Here is a 23135-nt window from a genome sequence, read left to right as displayed (position 1 = left end):
ACGGGGGAGGGGCAGAGAGAGAGGGAGACACAGAATCGGAAACAGGCTCCAGGCTCTGAGCCATCAGCCCAGAGCCTGACGCGGGGCTCGAACTCACAGACCGCGAGATCGTGACCTGGCTGAAGTCGGACGCTTAACCAACTGCGCCACCCAGGCGCCCCCCAATTATTCACTCAATTGTTCTATCAATTATTGAGAAAACTGCAGAAATTTTTTATTGTAATTGTGGATTAGTCTATGTTTTACTTTAGCTTCTCACTTATTGTTTACATAATTTAAGGTTTGTTGTTAGGTGTATACACATTTATGATTATCATAATCTCTTAGAAAAGGCCTCTTTATCAGTCTTTTATATACTTATTTTACTTCAGTAATATTCTTTGTTGATAAACCTACTTTGTATGATTTCACTATAGGCATAATAGTGTTGTTTAGACTAGCGTTAGTGTAGCCTATCTTTTTCCATCCCCTTACTTTCATTTAACTTTTCATTTTGAGGTCACTGTAGATTCACACACAGTTGTAAGAAACAAAGAGATAACCCATAAGTTTCCCCCTTGGCATCAACTTGCATAACTATAGTACAACATCAAGACCAGAAAATTGACATGATACAGTTCACCAGGCTAATATTTCAAGTTTACGTACTCGTGTGTGTTTATATCTACACAATTTTGTCAAGTGTAGATTTGTGTGACAGTCAAGACACAAAACTGTTCCGTCACAAGGATCCCTTTTATAACCACAGCCACCTTCCTCCCTCCTTAGATACCTAGTTCTTCTCTGGCAACCACTAATCTGTGATTTTAAAAATATTACATAAATGGAACCACACACTATGTGCCCTATTGATATTGGCTCTTTGCACTTAATTCCCTTGAAAACCATTCAAGTTGTAGCATGTATCAATAGTTTGGTACTTTTTATGCCAAATAGTATGGATGGACCACAGTTTATTTAAGCATTCACCTACTGAATGACATTGGGGCTATTATGAATAAAGTTGCTATAAACATTTGGGCACAAGTTTTTGCATGAACTTAAGTACTCGTGATCTGGGGCATACAGTCAAGAGTGCAACCGATACATGAAATAAGTCAACCAAAGAAAGACAAATACCATATGATATCATGCACATTTGGAATTTTTAAAAGCAAAGGAACAAACAAAGAAAAAAAAAGAGACAAAAAAACAGATACTTCAATACAGAGAACTGGTGGTTGCCAGAGGGGAGGTGGTGAAAAGGATTAAGAGTACACTTAGAGCACTGAGTAATGTACAAAATTGTTGAATCCTTATATTGTAACACCTGATACTAATATAATGCTGTATTTTAATTATACTTCAATTTAAGAAGGAAAATTTAAAAATACAAAAATAATAAAAAATAAAAATAAAGCAATTTCACTTCTATACGGTACCAAAGAACAACTGGAAATTGACACAAAAAATACTTTTTAAAAGAGCCTCAGACATGAAATTTTTGGAGATAAAATGTACAAGAAATATAAACAGAAAACTAGAAAATACTTCTGAGAAAAATTAAATATCTAAATAAAGGGAAATATATTCTGTTTTTATGGACTGAAACACTCAATATTGTTAATGTGTTAATTATCTTCAAATTAATCTAAAGCAATCCCAGTCAAAATCCTAATATATTTTCATTAGAAGTTGACAAGGGGGTCTAAAACCATATGGAAATGCAAGAGTTAGAATAGCCAACACAAATTGGAAAAGAAAAACAGAGTTAGAAGACTATATTACCCAATTTCAAGACATATTATAAAATCATATTAGGACTTTAAGATACTTGCCAAAGTACAGATAAAGGGATGAATGAAACAGAATAAAAAATCCAAAAATAAGGTCATGTAAGAGCAACTGATTTTTTAAGAGAGGTGCAAAGCCAATTCAGTGAGAAAAGATACTCTTCAACTAATTTAGATGGTGCAATCAGATGTCCTTTTTTTAAGAGAACTTTCACCCCATGTTTCACACAATAAAGGAGAATTAACTGAAAATGAATTATAAATCTAACTATAGATCCTCCTTTACATTAGAGATTTTTTTCTCTTGAGTTATACAGATTTCTTTTATATAACTGAAAAAATGGGTTCAATAAAAGAAAAAAAAAAAAGACAAATCTGACTTCACTAACATTAAAGATTTCTGCCATAGGAAAGACACTGTTAAGAGATGAAAAGAGAAGCCGCACACTGGATGCCTATCTAGGCAAACCACATATCTAACGGGTTTCCCATATGCAGAATTTATTAAGAATTCTTAAAACTCGGGGCGCCTGGGTGGCGCAGTCGGTTAAGCGTCCGACTTCAGCCAGGTCACGATCTCGCGGTCCGTGAGTTCGAGCCCCGCGTCAGGCTCTGGGCTGATGGCTCGGAGCCTGGAGCCTGTTTCCGATTCTGTGTCTCCCTCTCTCTCTGCCCCTCCCCCGTTCATGCTCTGTCTCTCTCTGTCCCAAAAATAAATAAACGTTGAAAAAAAAAATTAAAAAAAAAAAAAAAAAAAGAATTCTTAAAACTCAATAAAATAACAAAACAAATGTTTTAAAACGAAGAAAAGATTTTAACAGACAATTCACTAAAGAAAATAGGAGAATGTCATTAATCGTATGTAAAATTTCTAAAAACACTAGTTGCTAAGGGAATACAAATTAGAGTCACAATGAGATATCACTACACACATCTGGGAATGGCTGAAATTAAAAAGACTGACCTACCAAGTGTCAATGAAGCTCCAGAGAAGCTAGAACTCTCATCAGTTGCTGATGGGAATGTAAAATGGTAAAACCACTTTGGGACAGTTTTGTCAGTTCACAGAATGACAAACACCAATCCCTTGATTTAGGCATTGTACTGCTAAGTATTAACCCCCCAAAAAGACTGGTTCATGAATGTTCATAACAGCTTTATTTATAATAACCTCAAACTGGAATCAATCCAAAGGTTCATTAACAGATGAACAGAATAAGAAATTAGGGTATGTTCATACCAGAAAACACTACTCAGTAATAAAAAGAATGAAGTACTCAAACATATGACTTGAATGAATTCCAAATAATTGAACAAAATGAAAAGAGATAACAAACAAAAAAGAATAATATTTTATAATTCCATTTATATAACATTCTAGAAAAGGCAAACAAGTCTAGAATGAAAGACAGTTAATCTCTGATCATGGGGATAAGGAGCCAGGAAGGAAGACAGGGACTATAACGGGTCATGAGGTAACTTTGAGGGTGATCTATATATTCATTATCATTATTATGGTGGTTTCACTGATATATACATATGTTAAAATATCACATTTTAGGTCCAGGCTCATACAGGCACCAGTAGCAGGTGGTCCACACACTGCTGCATCGTGAGACTCTGGGAAGATTGATGTCATCAAGATGGCTGGGTAGGAGCTACAAGCCTTCATCCTCACACAGAAAAACAACAATTAAAAAAACTATCCACAACTAAAAATAGTTTGGAGAGGACTCAAGAGTTCAATTAAGAACCTACAGGGGCACCTGGGTGGCTCAGTTGGTTAAACGTCTCTTGATTTCAGCTCAGGTCATGATCTCATGGTTTCATGGGTTCAAGCCCCACATCCCTCTCCTTCTCTCTCTACCCCTCTCTCTCTCCCTCTCTCTCTCTCCCCCTCCCCTGCTCATGCTTTCTTTCAAAATAAATAAGTAAACAAAACAAAACAAAAAAGAACCTACAGTAACACAGTAGAGCAAAAAAATGAAGACTAATCTCACAGGATGGACTGCCGGGGAGCTCAGCTTACCTGAGATGTCCGGAGATGGCTAGCAGAAGAGAGAAGGGGCAGAGACCTTTCATCAGTATCAACCACATGGTGGGTGCCATCATTGACCCCCAGAGCCTGCTCTGCAAGGAGCCTGGCAGCCCTTGCCACCGAGAACTTAAACATCCCCCACATCAGCCACACCTGCAGCTTTTACGGCAGAGAACCTTGCGTTAATCAGCACAGACCCATACTCCGTTCCAGAGAGGACACCAGCAGTTTTTGCCACAGCCGTGCCACCCTGGAACCCTCGGGGAGGGCATCGCTGCTGCAGGTCCTTCCCTCAGAGGGAGCTGCTATTACGCTACCCTGGGAACAGGGCTGCCAGGCCCCCCCCTGCCTACATATGCCCCGGATCCCAGAGTCCTTGCTGCTCTGCGTGTGCCGACACTTCAGATCTCAGATGCGTAGCTTCCCCACGTGTGCCCACATCTCGGGCAGGAGAGCCACTGCTGCTTCAGACCGTCCAACGCCCAAAGCCACTGTTGCTCCACTGGTACATGGGCTCCAGTCCCCGGCTCTGTGGCTGCCCTGCACATGCCCGTGCCTCAGACATCGGAACCACTGCATCCGTAGGCTAGCCAGTTCCCAAGACCCCAGAGACATTGTTGCTCTGTGAGCACCCAACTCCAGACTCCAGGTCCATGGCTGTTCCATGGCACGTATGCACGGGACACCAGTGCTACCACAACCACAAGGGTGCCCGAAAGCCACACCTGCTACCAAGAGGGATCCCCCTGGCCACAACATGGGCTATGAGAGGAAAAGAGACGAGGTGGTCCTCAGCACTTTTGCCACCAAAGATCCCAGTGGTCTTTGTCGGCCCTGTGGACACCTTACAACACTGGCTGTTGAGGACTGCTGCAATCCTCACTGTCGCTGCCTCAACTGAAAGAGCTTCGTGGAGACTATGCAGCCGGGCCTTCCCCGGAGCTGGAACCGCCACACCCCACCCAGCTGGTGCCCTTGCACTCACCTACCAGGGAAGGTCTTTCCCACGCAAACCAGTCCGTAAAGTCTGGAAGGGGTGACCCCCAGTCCGTAAAGTCTGGAAGGGGTGACTTTCAACCAAATATACAGATGCTAATGCAGGCTACAGGAAACACGCACTTCAAACGAGACACAGTAATTTCTGACAAGTGACCAGGAGGAAAAATGGAGATTTATGAACTGCTGAACAACAAATTCAAAATAATTTTAAGGAAGCTCAGCAATCTATAAGAGAACACAGCAAATTCAATAAATTCAAGAGAATGATACAGGAGCAAACTGCGAAGTTCAACAGGCAGACTGAAATAATAATAATAAAACAAACAGAAATTCTGGAGCTGAAGAATACAATGAATGAAATGAAAATGGCAATAGAGGTTATCAACAACAGACTTGATCAACCAGAAGAAAGAATCTGTGAACTCAAAAACCGGTCATTTGAAATTCCCCTATCAGAAAGAAAAAAGAATGAAAAAGAGTGAAGAAGGCCTCTGTGCATTATGGGACACAAATAAACAGTATTTGCATTATGGGAATCACAGAAAAAAAGAGAGAGAGGGAGGCAAAAAGCTTATTTAACACATAATGGCTAAAAACCTCTCAGGGAGGAGATATGGATGTTCAGGTATGGGAAGCTCAAAGGTCCCCATATAGATTAAACCCAAAGAAAACTTCACCAAGCCGTATTATAATAAAACTGCCAAAAGTCAAAAACAGAATTCTGAAGGCAGCAAAAGAAAAAGGTCATCTCATCCAAAGGAACCCACATAAACCTACATCCCTATTTCTCAAAAGAAACCTTGCAGGAAAGAGTAGGATGATATATTCAAAGTGCTGGGGGAACATGTGATAACCAATATTTATACTTTACCCAGCAAAGCTGTCCTTCAGAATGAGGAAGAGATAAAGATTTTCCCAGAAACACAAGGCTGAGTGTATCCATGATGGCTAGGCCTACTCTACAAGAAAAACCAAAGGGAGTTCTTCAAGCTGAAATGAACAGACGCTAATTAGTAGCATGAAACCATATAAAAGTATCAAACTACTGGTAAAGGTAAATATGTAGTCAAATTCAGAATACTCTACTACTGTAATAGTGATGTATAAATCACTTAACTCTAATACAAGTGTTAAAAGAAAAAAAGTATTTAAGATAATCATAGCTACATAACTTAGTTAATGGATATACAACATAAAAAGATGCAAACTGTGCCGTCAAAAAATTAAATGTTAGGGGATGCTCTTTTATTTAGAGCAGAAACGAAGAATGAAAGAGCCTGGTCAAGGACGCCAGGGTGAGTGTGAAAGACTTACCCAGTGAGGCCACAAGTGCAAAGATCTCTAGCACCAGAGCGCGGTACAGGAGTCTCTGAGCCCTGTCAAGGAGCTCCCGCTCCTCCTGAAACCAGTCCACAGCCACATCCCCCAAGGTTACAACAGCCCACCATGATGGGGAGAGCAGTGGCCCTGAGCCACCTCTCACTGGGACCCTCCGTCTACCCCCCAGACATCCACTCCATGCACATCCCCTCACAGGATCGACAAGGCCCGGATGCTCCTGGTGCTAGCTCTCTCCTCCTTCTTACTGATTCCTGTGTCACCCCATATCGTTCCCACACAGGCATGATGGCAAATAAAGAAATGTCATTCAAGCACTAGGCATGGCATGAAAGGCTCCACCTCCTCTCCTGCCAGCAAATTCCCCAGGGGTTCCCAGATCATGCCTCTGAGACACAAGCAAACACGGGTTCAGCTTTCTCCCTTAAGCTGCTAGGAGTGAGGCCCTGGGACCCTCAGTTCTCCCTCTCTCCACTGACTCATCACTCCATGGACCATATTGCCCTCCCATCCATCACCCCCATGGTCACGGCCACCTCCTCCACCCCAGCCCCCATCCAGGGTATGTCCCTGGCCTCCCCATGTTCCATTCTGCCCTTGGCACCCAAAGAGCACTTGGCAAATACAATGAAGATCCATCCTGCGCTGGTCCCCGGGTGGCCCACACTGGCAGGGGAAGCCCCCAGCCCTGCTTTAAAGGCCTCTGCACCACATCCTTTCCTGCTTCGGCCTCACCCACTGGAACCACATTCAGGGGTCCACACCTTAAGGCCCTTCTGCTGCTGTGCTGCACACACTGTCCCCTCACTAGTCTCAGCCTCCCTCTTTCCAGTCAAGCCTCACCCAGCACTCCCACCACTGTCCCCTGGCCTTGTGTGTTCCTGAGCTCATCTACCAGCCTGTGTAAACCTTTCCAGGCCCCACAAGGTCACCACAAAAGCCTGGCCAGCCCTCAGAGGGCTGAGGAAGCACTGGCCTTGGCCTCACTGTCATCTCACTCCCGTTACTATCGTGCTTCCACATCCATCCCATGCGCACTGCTCTGTGGAAGCCTCAAACCCCCACAAGCCCCACCTTCTTCCCCACAGCCACCACCCTCCCTCAGCTGTCTTTGTGATGCTCACCAACACCACTCAGGTGCCCAAGGTACAGACCCAGTCCTCTGGCCTTGTCCTCCCCTTCTCTGCCCCTCAGTCACCATGACCTGAAGATGTCCCTTCCCAAATGTGACTCACAGCTCTACCCTGGTCCCCATATAGGACATCACCTCGTGATGTCTGGAACTTGAGCCCTTACCCTCAAATCCAGACATGGGCATCTTGCCGTCCATTCAATGCCTCCACTCAGAAGTCTCCGGAACTTCTCACACTCAACAGGTTTGAACCAAACTCCTGATATTCCCTCTGAAAATTATTCCTACTGTTGGGAAAATGAATAAAGTTTTATACCATGAGATGGCGACGGGACTAAAACAAGCTCTGGTCTCTAGCTTAGAGACCCCTCTTCCGGGTTCTTCTTGCCCTGTTTGCTGTGCGGGTAAACCTGCCACAGATATGGAAGCTGACAACTATAAATTACCCTTCCCCCCTTCATCCGGGATTCAGATCTTTGGAGAAACGGTCTCCTCTGAGCCCACCCGCCGATGTTAAATAAATCTCCGATCCACCAAGATCTCCAAGTGCCGCTTTGTTTTTCCACCAGCGTTCCAGCCTGGTTCCGTAACACTACAAATGACTTCTCCATCTCAATAGAGGGTAATTCTTTTCTTCCAGTTGCAAAAGCCACAACCCTTGGAATTATCTCCAGCTCCTCTCTTTCTCTTTAACCATCCATATCACAAAGCAGTCAGACCTACTTTACAAACCAACCCAGAAGCCATAAGTTTTTCCCCCTGCCTCCACAACCAACATCCTGATCCAGTCATTACCAATACTTATTTGGACTATTCAGTACCTTCCTCCCCCACCCCTACTCTCTGTTCTCCAATCTGCAGCCAGAGGAAGTCTGTTAAGACCTAATTCAAATGACCTCCCTTCTCTACTCTTAATGTTCCAACATTCCTAACATCCTCAGAATAGAGGCATAGTTCCTGAGACTGCCATTCTAGACCTGATTCCTACATTTTTGCTCCTTGGTCCCACCAGACATATTGGAGACGTGCAGTTCCCTGAATCCTGCCAACTCAGTTTCACCTCCAAGTATCTGCAAATGCTGATCTCTGTGCCTGTAACACCCCTAAATAGCATTCTCTTGGTTGTCAGAAATGGAAACCCCTTCATATAATGCCTGGTGTGGGTTCAGGACCTTGAATCTCAAGGAATCCAGGGGCCCCAGTCCCAATAGCCATGAGGGTGGCAGGTACAGCATTCCAGGACACCCCTGAGACTATATGGGTAAAGATGGGGTGGGTGAGGGACTGAGATACCCCCCACTCACCTGTGCATGATCCACAAACATTTCTGCAGCCATGGGTCCCTGTGAGAAGAGTAAGAAGACTGTGAGTGATACGTATCCATGGTAGGGTCTCAAGGGTTCATCCAAACCTTCATCACTGCCCTGAATCAAGGTGACCTCCATTTGAATGTCTAATTTAGAAGCCTCAGTCATTAGCTTGACCTCATTGGCTGTGTGATTTGGGACAATTCAACCTCTCCTTGCTTCAGTGTCTTCTTCTGTAAAATGGGGATAGTTAAGGGAACCAACCTCATAGGGCTGGTGTTGGGATCAAACACATTAGTCCATATTAAGTGCCGAGTGTGTGCTATGACTATCATACTTGTCATTGTTCTCAATGCAAATTAAGTGATGGATTTTGAAATTCTGAATGTTTCGGGTATTTTATTCATTTAAGAAAATATGATATTTAACACTTTTGATTTTAGTATATTAGTACACTGCTTAGCTGCGTATGAAGGGTAAACCAAGTATTAATTGCTTTTAAATTTTTACCTTGCTCGGGGCACCTGGGTGGCTCCATTGGTTAAGCATCTGACTTCGTCGTGATGTCACGGTTTGTGAGTTTGAGCCCTGTATCGGGCTCTGTGCTGACAGCTTGGAGCCTGGAGCCTGGAGTCAGATTCTGACTCCCTTTCTCTCTGCTCCTTCCCCGCTCGCGCTCTGTCTCCTTCTCAAAAATAACGTTAAAAAAAATTTTTTTTAATTTACCTTACTAAATCCATTTTAAATTTTAATTGACTACCTATAGGAACACATTTAGAGAAATAGTGATTGCTTAATTTTAAAACAAATGGTGTTCCTTAAGTTCATTAAGCTAAAAATAGGGGGTAGGGAGGATAGGCCTTGGCAGGTGGGCAGATGATAGTGCTCTATACTTAAAATAGTCCTCTTTCCTTAGGGTCTACCTTGTATCATTTCTACCCCCTTACCAAGACAGCCTTAGCATTTCCTCAGCTTGACTAAGTGTTAATCAGGTTTCTTCCTGACTATAGGCTCCTAAACTCCCTTTTCTTAGAGCATTTACTTTAGGAAACTTGCAATTGTAAATTCTTTCTCCGTTTTTTTTTTCCCCCCAAATATATGTAAATCTTCTCCTGGCCCAGTTTTCAACCCAGGAAATGACTTTCTCAAGGACTTGGGAACCATCTCTTTGCAATGTGAACACCAAAAAACACAGCAGCCCTATCTCTCAGTCTCTGTGGGCCAGGAGAAGCCTAACTTCTACAAATACCAATTAGAAAACACATACGTCTTAATCACAGAAAAAAGGACGTGCAATCTCAGGAGTAACTCCCTGTGCCCCGCAGATCCCACTGATCAACCTCCCCATCTGACATCCTCCAGCACTTTTCCAATGGCTCACTCCAGCACTTAAAAACCCTCCTGCCTTTCATTTCATTGGAGTTGAATTCAGTCCCTCTCTCCTACTGCAATAGCCTTGAATTGTCTTCCTTGCTTGTTTCAACTTTGCCCAGGGGGGAGTTTTACTTTGACAGTCCTCTGGCTACCCATCTTGGTCCAGCCTCATGGTAATGCTCCCAGACTCTGTTACAGGAACTTTCTCAAACTTTCCCCACTTCCTCTCATCATCCCTCCCCAAAGTCCCTTCCACACTTAGCGGCCTTTGGGAACCTTTTAAAATCCTATCTCACATCAGGTCTCTCGATTCAAAACTCTCCATGGCCCTCGGAATGAAAGCCTAACTGCTCAGGCTGCCACACCACTCACTATCTGTTTCCTGTATACAGGAAACAGGCTGCAGGTTTCCCCAAACACTCCACTCAGTAGCACTTACAAGCCTCTGCACGTGACAGTCCCTCTGCCTGTAACACTATTCAACTCCTTATCACGCCAAAAGTCAAAAATGGGCATCCCAGCCAGGAAGGCGCCACAGTCCCGAACAAAGGGCGTGACTGAAAGCGAACTGCATAGGGACTCATCCGGGTCTTTGGGATTCAGAGATGGGATTCCCACTGGTGTGGGTTTGAGGGATACAGTACCAACTTGCACTGGCTCCATCAGGGCACACAGGACCATCAAGGCCCGTCAGTAAGGCAAAGCCGGGAGTTGCCAGGAACCAGGCCACAGTGCTGCAGGCTCAGCCAAACACACAGTATCACGCCAGGCGGCACTCTCACCAAGTCTCAGCACCGCCTCTGTCGGTGGGGACACATTTACTTTCATGCCTCCCGCTCACTTTATCTTGGGCTCCAACAATTATTTAAGAATCGGATCAAACGGCCAGGATCAAGAGTGATAAAAAGGACTACTGCCAAGAGAAGCCGGAAGTCCCGTCTTGGGCGATTCCCCCCTCTCAGAAAGGCGTCTGTCCAGGGCCTTCATTGGCCCAGCGCTTGCAGATGCACGACGCAGGGGCATCTGGGTAATGTAGTTCCCAGGAGCCTCCGACCTTAGTGAGACGCGCTCCCGGCAGGCGTGGGGCACGAACCTAGGAAGGGGTAGACGCTGAGAAATGGTGCCCCCCCCGCCCCCCCCCCGCCCCCGCCAAGCTCTGAGAACTGGAGGGAATTTCGCTCTTGTTAAAGAGACACCCTCCGATTTCCATGAAGTGTAGTATGCAACTGATCATGGATGTTTAGAGATCTGATTTTGGATGTCCTCCAAAGCTGGAAAATATCCCAATGCCAGTCTGATACAAAATGTGTTCCCTATTAGGTGGGAGCTAATAGATGCTGTTTTGATTCTTTACAAATATATGTGGACTGAAGCTTTAGAGTTCACTTTGTGAGCCTCAGTTTATTTCCTCAAGTTGGAGAGAGGAAAACACTCCAGACAAGGCTATGAGGGGCATCTTTCAGGAGAAATTTTAGGTGAACAAGAGAAAGAGCGGACCTATGCCGGCAGACTCCATCTTGTTCTGTGTCCTCCACCTTGAATGACTATGTCCCCGACATGGCCCCTTTTCCGGGAAAATCGCAGAAACCTCAGACCACGCCTCCTCCCCTTGAGTAACCTCCCTCTCACCCTTTCAAACTTCCCGATCAAAACGTGCCCAGCGACCTGCGTAACCGGACTCCAACCCTTCCCCAGCCAATCGGCCGAGGCCACAGCCATTACCTCACCAACTGCCCCTAGACCCCTATAAAACCTTTGTGCTTTTGAAACTCGCTCTCTCCCCGGCATCTCACCGCTGTGTCGGTGTAGGTAGGGGATTGAGCTCGAGCTAGCTCGAATAAAGGCTCTTTGCTTTTGCATCGGACTCGGCTCCCTGGTGGTCTTTGGGGATCACGAATTCTGGGCATAACATTTGGGGGCTCGGCCCGGGATCCCCAAGACCCCCAAGGGACTCCCAACCCGGAGAGCCTGACTGGCCACGGTTAATGTCTGTTCCGTCTTTTCTGTGTGAGCTCATTTCTGAAATTCTGGTAGTGCCCGACGCAGTCTAAGTGGACGCACTGGAGGACCACGGGCCAGGAGTTTCAGAAGACTTTCAGATCCTCCCTTTTGGAGGGACGTGGAATCCCCTCATCAGTCTTGGCGGGACGTGGAATCCCCTCAAAGGTCTGAGAGGAGGCAGGTCGCTCCCGCCAGTCAGTGCGAGGCTGTCGACTAGCTTTCAGTTTTGCTTCCATGGAGTTGGAAGACTTTCTAGGGGCCCTCTGTTTGTCTGTTTCTGTGTTTCTCTGTTTTGTTCTGTGGACTTACTGGACGGACATTATGGGACAGACTCAGACTACTCCTCTAAGTATTATGATTGATCACTTTAAGGAAGAATTAATTGTTCCTCCCCCGTATAACCCCCCTAGGATGCCGGAAGAACACCATCCTCCCCCTCCAGGGGAGGCAGACGCTGTTCCGAGAGCAGGAGGCGGAAACGCTCCAGTGGGAAGCCCGCCCTTTACCAGACAAAGGGCTCAGAGGGAGCAATCCGCCTCTGCCGCCGACTCCAGTATTCCGCCCCTGCGAGACACCAGACCCCCAGACACGGAGGGGAATCAGCCCCATCACTATTGGCCTTTCGCCACTAGAGACCTCTACAATTGGAAAGCTCAGAATCCTAAGTTTTCTGAGAAACCGGCAGGGCTTATTGATTTATTAGACTCTGTTCTTTTTACTCAACAGCCCACGTGGGACGATTGCCAGCAGCTTTTGCAGGTCCTGTTCACGACTGAAGAAAGAGAAAGAATCCTCAGTGAGGCCCGAAAACTAGTTCCGGGCGCAGATGGGAATCCCACCACCAACCAGGCTCAGATAGATGCCTCCTTCCCCTTAACTCGGCCCCAGTGGGATTTCAACACGGCAGAAGGTAAGGAGAGGCTCCGGGTCTACCGCCAGACTCTAATGGGGGGTCTCCGAATGGCTGCTAGAAAGCCAACCAATTTGGCCAAAGTAGGAAATGTGCAACAGGGAAAAGATGAATCTCCGGCTGCCTTTTTAGAACGGATCATGGAGGCATTCCGTACCCATACCCCCATGGATCCAGAGGCTCCGGAAAGCAAGGCAGCTGTCATCATGGCCTTTGTAAACCAATCGGCCATAGACATTAGGAAAAAATTACAGAAAATAGATAGACTAGGAGAAAAAAGTCTGCAGGACTTACTGGTGGTAGCCGAAAAGGTATATAATAACCGGGAGCCTCCTGAGGACAAGCAGGCTCGCGCCATGGTGGCTGCCAGCAGTAAGCAGACTCGAGACCTGGCCAGAATACTACTAGCTATCACTGCGGACTCCCCCGAGGAACGAGACCGCCGTCTCCGGCAGCTGGCAGGTGATGCAAGAAAAGGTAAAGGAACCACCAAGGGGGGGGAAGCAGAGGCTGCAGAAAGATCAGTGCGCATACTGCAAGGAGATAGGGCATTGGGCCCGAGATTGTCCAAAAAAGGCCGGCGGGAAGGGAAGCAAGACTGATCGAGTAAAAGCCCTAGAGCTAGATGAACTGAGTGATTAGGGGAGTCGCGGTTCGGACCCTCTCCCCGAACCCAGGGTAACTCTTAAAGTGGAGGGGACCCCTGTTGACTTCCTCATCGACACTGGAGCACAACATTTGGTCCTCGGCACCCCACAAGGAAAACTAGCAAGAAGTCCTTGGGTACAAGGGGCAACTGGTATGAGCCAGTATTCATGGACTACCTGAAGAATGGTAGATTTGGGGACAGGCCGGGTATCCCACTCCTTCATGGTAATACCAGAATGCCCCTACCTGCTGTTAGGACGGGACTTACTGACCAAGATTGGAGCTCAGATAACTTTCAGACAAGGGGGACCTCAGGTCACCGATGGCAAGGGCCACCCCATCCAGGTCCTGACCATGAAACTGGAGGATGAATACCGCCTCCACCAGGAGGCGCTCCCGAGAGAGGATAATATAGACAGATGGCTACAAGAATTCCCCTTGGTTTGGGCAGAGATGGGGGTGGGGGGGTAGATAGGACTAGCCACTCCCAGGACCCCGGTCTTGGTAGAGCTCAAGCCAGGAGAAAGTGCGGTAAGGATCAAACAATACCCCATGTCTCAGGAGGCCTGGAAGGGGATCCAGCCACACATCCGGAGACTACGAAGCCTAGGGGTACTAGTTCCTTGCCAGTCTCCCTGGAACACTCCCCTACTGCTGGTCAAAAAGCCTCACACAAATGACTACCGACCGGTACAAGACCTCCGGGAAGTAAATAAGAGGGTCGCAGACATACACCCAACTGTTCCCAATCCATATACTCTCGAGCTCCTTGGCGCCCTCCAAGGTCTGGTATACTGTACTAGATTTAAAGGACGCCTTCTTCAGTCTGCCACTGGCACCCCAGAGCCAACCCTTGTTCGCCTTCGAGTGGCATGATCCGGAGGAGGGCTACAGTGGGCAACTCACCTGGACACAGCTACCTCAGGGATTCAAAAATTCACCCACCATCTTCGACGAGGCACTACACGAGGACCTGGGTGAGTACAGAAGGGAGCACCCTGGCCTCACCCTCCTGCAGTACGTAGATGACATCCTGATTGCTGCTGACATGGCCAAAGACTGTGAGCGAGGGACCCAGGACCTGCTGGCTACCCTGGGGGCCTTAGGGTACCGGGCATCCATGAAGAAGGCTCAGATATGCAGGGAGAGGGTAAGTTACCTGGGATATATCCTGGAGGGCGGACAGCGGCGGTTATCAGATGCCAGAAAAGAAACTGTCCTAAAGATCCCTACTCCCACCTCCCGAAGAGAAGTGAGGGAATTCCTAGGATCAGCCGGCTACTGCCGCCTCTGGGTTCCAGGTTTTGCTGAGATCGCTAGGCCCCTATATGAAGCTACCAAAGAGGGGAAAACATTTAAATGGGCTGAAAAAGAAGAAACTGCCTTTAATCAGTTAAAAAAGGCCCTCCTAAGTGCCCCAGCCCTGGGCCTACCAGACATTACGAAGCCCTTCCACCTCTTTGTAGACGAACATAAGGGAATAGCAAAAGGGGTTCTAACTCAAGCCTTAGGCCCCTGGAACCGCCCGGTGGCTTACCTGTCCAAGAAACTAGACCCAGTGGCTGCCAGCTGGCTGCCATGCCTAAGAATTATTGCAGCGACAGCACTCCTAGTCAAGGACGCAGACAAACTGACCCTAGGACAGGAGATCTGGATCATGACCCCACACGCCATTGAAGGGGTCCTGAAACAGCCTCCTGATAGATGGATGAGCAACACACGTATGACTTATTACCAGAACCTCCTACTCAACCCTCCATGGGTGCGGTTCCACCCCAGTGCAGCCCTCAATCCTGCAACCCTGCTGCCCGACCCTGCCCTAGGTGCTCCACTACATGACTGTGCGGGAATCCTGGAACAAGTACATGGATTCCAGATGGACCTGACCGACCGGCCCCTCCCCGATGCCGAGGCTACTTGGTTCACTGATGGCAGCAGCTTTGTGCGGGATGGACACAGGTATGCGGGTGCAGCGGTGGTCACCGAAACGGACACCGTATGGGCGGAGGCTCTACCCTCCAGGACGTCAGCCCAGCGAGCAGAGCTCATAGCCCTCACCAAGGTGTTAACGTTGGGAGCTAGAAAACGGCTTAACAACTACCGGGCTTGGGAGACCCAGTTTTACCAGACCAGCCCAAATACTCCCAGGAGGAGTTACAGAGGATCAAACTCCCCATGGCCCAGGAGATAAAGGGATGGTGGTATACAACTAACAAGGAGCTCGTGCTGCCAGACCGGCTCGGAGCCTCAATATTAGAGCACATGCATCGGTCTACTCACATGGGGGCCCGAAAATTAAAAGACTTAATCCGACATGCCGGAATCAAGATTCACCAACAGGACACCAAAATAGAGCAAGTTGTATCTGCCTGCAAGACCTGCCAACTCACCAACGCGAGAGCCACATCAAATAAAAAAAGGAACCAGGCTCAGAGGCACCAGACCGGGAGCCCAATGGGAAGTCGACTTCACTGAAGTCAAACCAGGAAAGTATGGTTATAAATATCTTTTAGTATTTACAGACACCTTCTCTGCCTGGGTGGAGGCATACCCAACCAAGCATGAAACGCCTCAGACCTTGGCTAAGAAGCTACTAGAAGACATCTTACCCAGGTATGGTTTTCCTGCCACCATAGGACCAGACAATGGACCAGCTTTTATCTTGTAAGTAATGCAGGCAGTAGCCAAGGCGGTGGGGGCAAACTGGAAATTACATTGTGCTTATAGGCCCCAGAGCTCAGGACAGGTAGAAAGAATGAATAGAACCCTAAAAGAGACCCTTACCAAATTAGCCATGGAGACTGGCGGGGACTAGGTGACTCTCCTACCATATGCCCTTTACCGGGTTAGGAACACTCCTTACACCTTGGGTTTTACTCCCTATGAGATCATGTTTGGCAGGCCACCCCCTATTATTCCCAACCTTCAAGCTGAACTTTTGCTGAGTTTAAAGAGCAAGAACTTTTTCTTTCCTTGAGAGGGCTCCAGAGGGCGCACGAGGACATTTGGCCACGCCTCCGTGCCATCTACGAGGCTGGCCCGACCCCGACACCTCATCAGTACAGGCCGGGAGACTGGGTCTATGTCAAGAGGCACCACCGAGAGACCCTCAAGCCGCGCTGGAAGGGACCCTACATCGTGGTGCTGACAACCCCCACCGCTCTCAAAGTAGATGGCATCATGACCTGGGTCCTTCACACCCACGTTCGGCCAGCGGACCCCTCCTCGATCCGGAAGGACTTCGTCACGTGATGGGCCGTCAATCGGGACCAACACAACCCGCTCAAGCTCAAGCTACAGCGCCATTTGACCCACCTAATATTGGTAACTCTATTAGCTCTGCTTGTCACTGCTCATGCTGCCGGGAGTCCCCATGCCCCCCAAGACATCACCTGGCAGATCATAGACACCAGCTCGGAGACAATACTTAATCAGACCTCCCAGAGCCACCCCAGGGATACTTGGTTCCCAGAACTTTGCATAGACCTCCAAACTGTTCCCCTTGTCACCATACGCTCCCAGATTACAAAATAGAAATGCAGCCGGTCCCATGATTGGGTCCACAAGCTACATGGCAAGGGAGGAATGAAAGAGCGGACCTATGCCGACTGACTCCATCTTGTTCTGTGTCCTCCACCTTGAGTGACTATGTCCCGACATGGCCCCTTTTCTGGGAAAATCACAGAAACCTCAGACCACGCCTCCTCCCCTTGAGTAACCTCCCGCTCACCCTTTCAAACTTCCCGATCAAAACACGCCCAGCGACCTGGGTAACAGGACTCCGACCCTTCCCCAGCTAATCGGCTGAGGCCACAGCCATTACCTCACCAACTGCCCCTAGACCCCTATAAAACCTTTGTGCTTTTGAAACTTGCTCTCTCTCCCCAGCATCTCACCGCTGCGTCGGTGTAGGTAGGGGATTGAGCTCGAGCTAGCTCGAATAAAGGCTCTTTACTTCTACATCGGACCCGGCTCCCTGGCAGTCTTTGGGGATCACAAATTCTGGGCATAACACAAGGGTTGTGCTGGGCCACTGGTTCAAACAGAACACTTCCCAGTCTATTTCCAATCCAGGAGCAACACTGTCTTATCCTGATAATATTTCTTAATTCATAAGCTTATGTATGTTAAAAACAAAGACAAACAAGGGGGGAGGCAAACCATAAGAGACTCTTAAATACAGAGAACAAACTGAGGGTTGATGGGGGGTGGGGGAGAGGGGAAAGTGGGTGATGGGCATTGAGGAGGAGGGCACTTGTTGGGATGAGCACTGGGTGTTGTATGTAAGCCAATTTGACAATAAATTTAAAAAGACAGGCGAACAAAAACAAAACACCAAACCAGAACCAGACTGCTTTAAGTAGTAAAAACAAATTTTCTTCAGGAATTATTGCAATAGGGACACTAGACTTCAGACTCAATGGAACTGGGCTCAATTCTGAATACAAGTCAAAGTCAGGATTTATAGCTGTAATATAATGATTTATAAAGAAATATATATTTCAGGGGCACCTGGGTGGCTCAGTTGGTTAAGCATCTGACTTTGGCTCAGGACATGATCCCACAGTTCCTGCATTGGAGCTCCATGTGGGTCTCTGTGCTGACAGCTCAGAGCCTGGAGCCTGCTTTGGATTCTGTGCCTCCCTCTCTCTCTCTGCCCCTCGTCCACTCCCTGTCTCCCTCTCTCTCGCTCTCAAAAATAAACATTAAAAAAAAGAAATATATTTCATCATTCAAATCATGTGTATATATATATATGTGTGTGTGTGTGTGTGTATGTTTATATATGTACACACACATATATATATTTCTCAGTTATGTTTACTCTTCATCCACAGTTCCTAAAAACTCCTTAGAGCCATACATGTAAAAGGGGTGTCTTGTTATTAATGAGGGTGACTCTTAGACCTCATCCAAGGGCAGGGCTAGTGACAGGAAAACCAACCCTGTAATCAGGGAACTGGAACTTTCAGCCCTGCCCCACCCCCACCTCTGGGAAGGGGAGAGAGGCTGGAGGTTGAATCAGCCAATGATTTAGTCAATAGTGACTATCGATGAGGCCTCCCTAAAAAAAGCAAAAGGACTGGGTTTAGAGAGCTTCCCGGTTGGTGAACAGGTGGAGGTTTGGGAAGAATGGTGGGCTTAGAGAAGGCATGAGAGCTCCACACCCTTTCCCCAGACCTCCCTCTCTGTATCTCTTCATCTAGCTGTTGATTCATGTGGGAAATAAGTTCAAGAATTCCCTGAGCTTGCACCAGTGGGTTAACAAGGCTTAGGACAAAAGCGTCCAGAATAGCTAAACAGGGTAATAGACCACCACAGTAGGGTGAAATTGCCCAGAGCGGAGCTAATCTGCAAAAGAAAGGTGCCTCATTGACCCTGAGGTAGCATGCTCTGTCTTGTCCCCTAGGCAAGTTAAGATAACAGACAAGGCGCCTGGTGTCCAGTGCCTGCCATAAACAGCCATCTGCTTGGCGCTGGGATCTTGTTTTGTATTGACCCAAACCCCTAACACCGCATATCTTCAAAACCCTCTTTCACATACTTGAGTGTGTGATAGCTGTTAATGATAACTGTTTCATTGTCCACCATGTTTGTTAGCCTTCTGATCCAAATAAAAGAGGAGGAAGGACCCTTACTCAGGGCTCTTGTCTCTACCCGGACATTAGCCCCTCTCACATTTAATTCTGCATCTGCTTTCTGGCTGGACAAGAGAGAACTCCAGACTCAAAGTCTGCGACAGATTCAAATCTTTTATCACATCTTTTAATAAACTGGTTAATGCAAGTGAGTGTTTCCCTGAGTTTTGCATGCTGCTCTAAATATTTAAAAAAAAACTAAGGAGGAGGTTCTTGGACACTTCAGTGTGTAGGCAGGTGGTCAAAAGACAGGTAACAGCCTGGGGCTTGTGATAAGTATCTGCGGTGGGGGGTGGAAGGTGTCTTGTAGGACTGAACCCTTAGCCTGTGGAATCTGTTGCTATCTCCAGGTAGACTGTGGCAGAGTTGAGCTGAAAATTGCTTGGTGTTGTGGGGAGGAAACCTATGCGTGCATGTTGAAATTGCAGCTGGGTACCCTAAAAGAATATCCAAAGAACAGGGTGGAGGTCAGTGAGTAGAAAATTACTGACAGGAAATATCAAGGGTAAGAGGGATTCTGGCTGAATAGACTTGATAGGAGTCTTATTGAAGGCAGGCCAAGTTGATTGGATAGAACCTGGTAGATTGTGGGGGATAAGGAATTTGATTGGATATTGAGTGTAGGGGATTTTAGGTAAACCAGCTTAATATTTTTGCTACAACTGGGTAATGCAGGCTGGACAGGGAAAGCCAAGGTTTTACTGTACATGATTTGCAAATATTTTCTCTGAACCAGTAGGTAAAAGTCTTCGGCTTTAAGCCAAATTATCTCATTTCAGAAGCTGAAAACAACCTGTGAGGTTGAAGCGTCCCTTTAGGATGCGGGCGGGGGCAGACCACAGAGCCACACCAAGGTCCCCTTTCCTCACGTTTGGTTTCTTCACCCCACAGCGCTGCTGTCTGTCCAGTGGAGCAAAGCAGGACTCTCCTGGCTTCCCCCATGCCCTCCCTGCTTGCCTTGCCCCACACTCAAGGTAGCAATTTAGTAACTTTGGGGACTTGCCAGTTCCCTATTTTTTGAAAATATGTGTATTTTTAGATGGTAATTGTCATGGAAACCTCTCTTAGAAGGGATTTCACTGTCCTTCATCCAGAGCCTGAAATCCTGCATTTCTCTGCCCTGCTTTTTCCCTTTCACATGTAAAACACAGAGGGAAGTCACCAATAGCCCTTTCTTGCTTTTAAACTCTAATTCTAAATTGTATGTTTTTCTGTGCCACTGCTGAGTAACCAATTTTCCCTAAGATCATTCGGAACGTATTTTGTCCCTAATGCAAACTTGCAGTGTCCCTGTGGGGCTAGTGGAGCTCCAGACCCTGTGGCAGCAGAAGGAAATCCTGCTCTCAGGCCTTCCTGTCCCCTTCCTCCCTCTGTCCTGCAGCCACATCTTCAGAGTGGAGGGGGTTCCCAGAGCTGGCCTCTCAGACCTTTCAAGCCCTGTCTACCCCCAGAGGCCTCATGCCCACCTCTGACCTCGCAACTCAGCTGCAAAGGAACAGCCAAAGGGTTGTGGCTCTATCCCTTCTCATTTCTCACGTTGGGCTTTAGCCAAAACATTGGTTGCTTTTGTAAAGTGTGACCATCTCCCGTTGAAAGCCATCTGTTGTTTACAATGTAGACTCTACCGGAGCGCCTGGGTGGCTCAGTCGATTAAGCATCTGACAGGCTCAGATCATGATCTCACGATCTGTGTGATTGAGCCCCGCGTGGGGCTCTGTGCTGACAGCTTGGAGCCTGGAGCCTGCTTCAGATTCTGTGTCTCCCTCTCTCTGACCCGCCCCCGTTCACGCTCTGTCTCTCTGTCTCAAAAACAAATAAACAAAAAAAAATTTTTTTTAATGTGGACTCTACCTGGAATGATCTGCCTTCACCGTGTTTTAAGTTTGAAGAAAGCAGGTCTAATGTTCTGTGTACCTTGGCCATTGTTCCGTTGTGCCAAAGGCAAACTAGCTCTGAGGACCAGGAGAGAAGGGGGTCTGTCAGGGGGCTGTGGTTGCTCCTCTGAGGGGATTGGGAAGCCCTGCCCAGGGCCCAGGGGACGCTCACGAAGCACCTCTTCCTCCTCCTGTTTCCAGCTTCCAGGCCACATTTACTGATGTGGAAAACAAAGGCAGAAGAAAAACAATTGAACAGCCTTACAACTTACAGCCAACTGACAAGTCCTTGAGACGACAGACAGTGACCTTCTGGGAACTCAGCTGCCTGGATGTTAGTAGTTTGCTAAGGGCAAAAAGCAATCTTAGCTTAACATCAGTCCAACCTCCTGGATCCTGTAAGTCTCCTTTAACATAATAAAAATTCCCTTGGAAACTTCCTTTATCTCTACCCACCCTCCCCCAGATGTATGTTAGCAATCGTCCTCCAAGCATATGGTCCACTGACATACATCTGAAGTATCTCATGACTGAGGTGTTTCTAGAAAGTAATAAATGACCTTTTCCTAACACCAGTGGGCACCTGGAGGACCTGGAAACTTTCCTTCCAAATTCGTTACACTTCTGCTATCCCTAACCCCCTCCCGACTTGAAAGTATACAAGGGGCCACTTCACACAACCCAGTGCAGCTCTTTCTGCCCAACGGTCCTGTCCCTGTGCTTTCCTAAAGCCTCCCTTTTTGCACCGAAAACCCTGCAAGAATTCTTTGTTGACCATTTGCTTTGGACCTGAACATTTCACATCATTACCACCAGCAAGGAAAGCATCTTCATGACAATGATGGCCACTTCCTAAATAAAGCCCGAGAACGTAATCTAACTCAGCAAAAAAAGAAAGCCACTTAAAAGTGAAATGAGAGTGGTGGAATATTGAAAATGTTTTTAAGAGCATTTAAAGACATTAAACATACATATAAAATGAAAGGTAAAATTTTAAAAAGAATGTGAATCTCTTATTGTTCTTGTAATGTGTCTAAAAAGGGAGCATAAGGGATGGGGGAGCATAAGGCAGGATGAGGGCAACATACAAGCTCGCACACCCCACCCCCACAGGTGGGATCTGTGTGATATCCCTTAGTCACTGCTGGCTGCCCCAGACCAAAGGAAAGGAAAGAAAACAAATGCTTAACTGATAGAGATCACGGTCCTGCAGGACGGAGGTGGGGGGGGTCTTCATTAGTTTACACATATCTTAGTAAATTACAAGAAAAAGGCAATCTTATCAACGGCCAGCCAGCGGATCTCCAGAGCCCTATAGACTCATTTCCTGGAGCCCCAACCTCACCCTCCCCTCCAGAGTGATGTAGGGAACAAAGGCAAGAAGGGAATGGCAGACAGTGTTGAATTTCCTTATAACCTGGGGCCCATTGACAAATACTTGAGGCTGGCAGAGGAAAACATTTCTCCAGGGACTCTCTACCTACTTGATGTTAATGCTTTGCTAGAGGAAAAACCACCTTAGCTTGGCAACAGCAGGCCTGCACTGATCTCTGAGTCTTTAGCATTTGAAAGTCCTTGGAAACTTCCCTTTTTTGACTTTTATGAAAGTCCTTGGAAACTTCCCTTTTGTGACTTTACCTCCCTCAAGTCCATGGTATATATAACCAGCCTTTCTACACAATCCCACCGCAGCCCTTCCTGCCAACACGGGCCCGGTCCTGTGCTTTAATAAAATCACCTTTTTGCACCAAAGGTGTCTTCTAGAATTCTTCCTTGGCTGTCATCTCCGGACATGTGATGAGGTTTTGGAGGGTCCGGAGATGACACATATACCTGACCCATGGTCTGGAATTCATCTACCCTTACCACAGAGTATTCTTAGAAACGGAGGTTTCCCTTGAAATCCAGGAGTTCACCAGAAAGATGTGGTCTCGGGGCGCCTGGGTGGCGCAGTCGGTTAAGCGTCCGACTTCAGCCAGGTCACGATCTCGCGGCCCGTGAGTTCGAGCCCCGCGTCAGGCTCTGGGCTGATGGCACAGAGCCTGGAGCCTGTTTCCGATTCTGTGTCTCCCTCTCTCTGCCCCTCCCCCGTTCATGCTCTGT

General features: G+C 47.2%; 1 long non-coding RNA gene across 1 annotated transcript; it reads right to left on the bottom strand.

Moving 5' to 3' along the window:
• Nucleotides 1-7275: 7275 nt before the first annotated feature.
• LOC125153633 (uncharacterized) lies at nt 7276-9150 on the bottom strand. Its single transcript, XR_007147528.1, has 3 exons — nt 9097-9150; nt 8584-8622; nt 7276-7566 (listed from the first exon to the last, which is right to left on the bottom strand). It is a non-coding gene; the product is annotated as an uncharacterized LOC125153633 (long non-coding RNA).
• Nucleotides 9151-23135: the final 13985 nt, after the last annotated feature.

The sequence above is a fragment of the Prionailurus viverrinus genome, chromosome E2 (assembly GCF_022837055.1).
Source record: "Prionailurus viverrinus isolate Anna chromosome E2, UM_Priviv_1.0, whole genome shotgun sequence".
NCBI classification, from domain to species: domain Eukaryota; kingdom Metazoa; phylum Chordata; class Mammalia; order Carnivora; family Felidae; genus Prionailurus; species Prionailurus viverrinus.
This window is presented reverse-complemented; position numbering and strand designations above follow the sequence as displayed.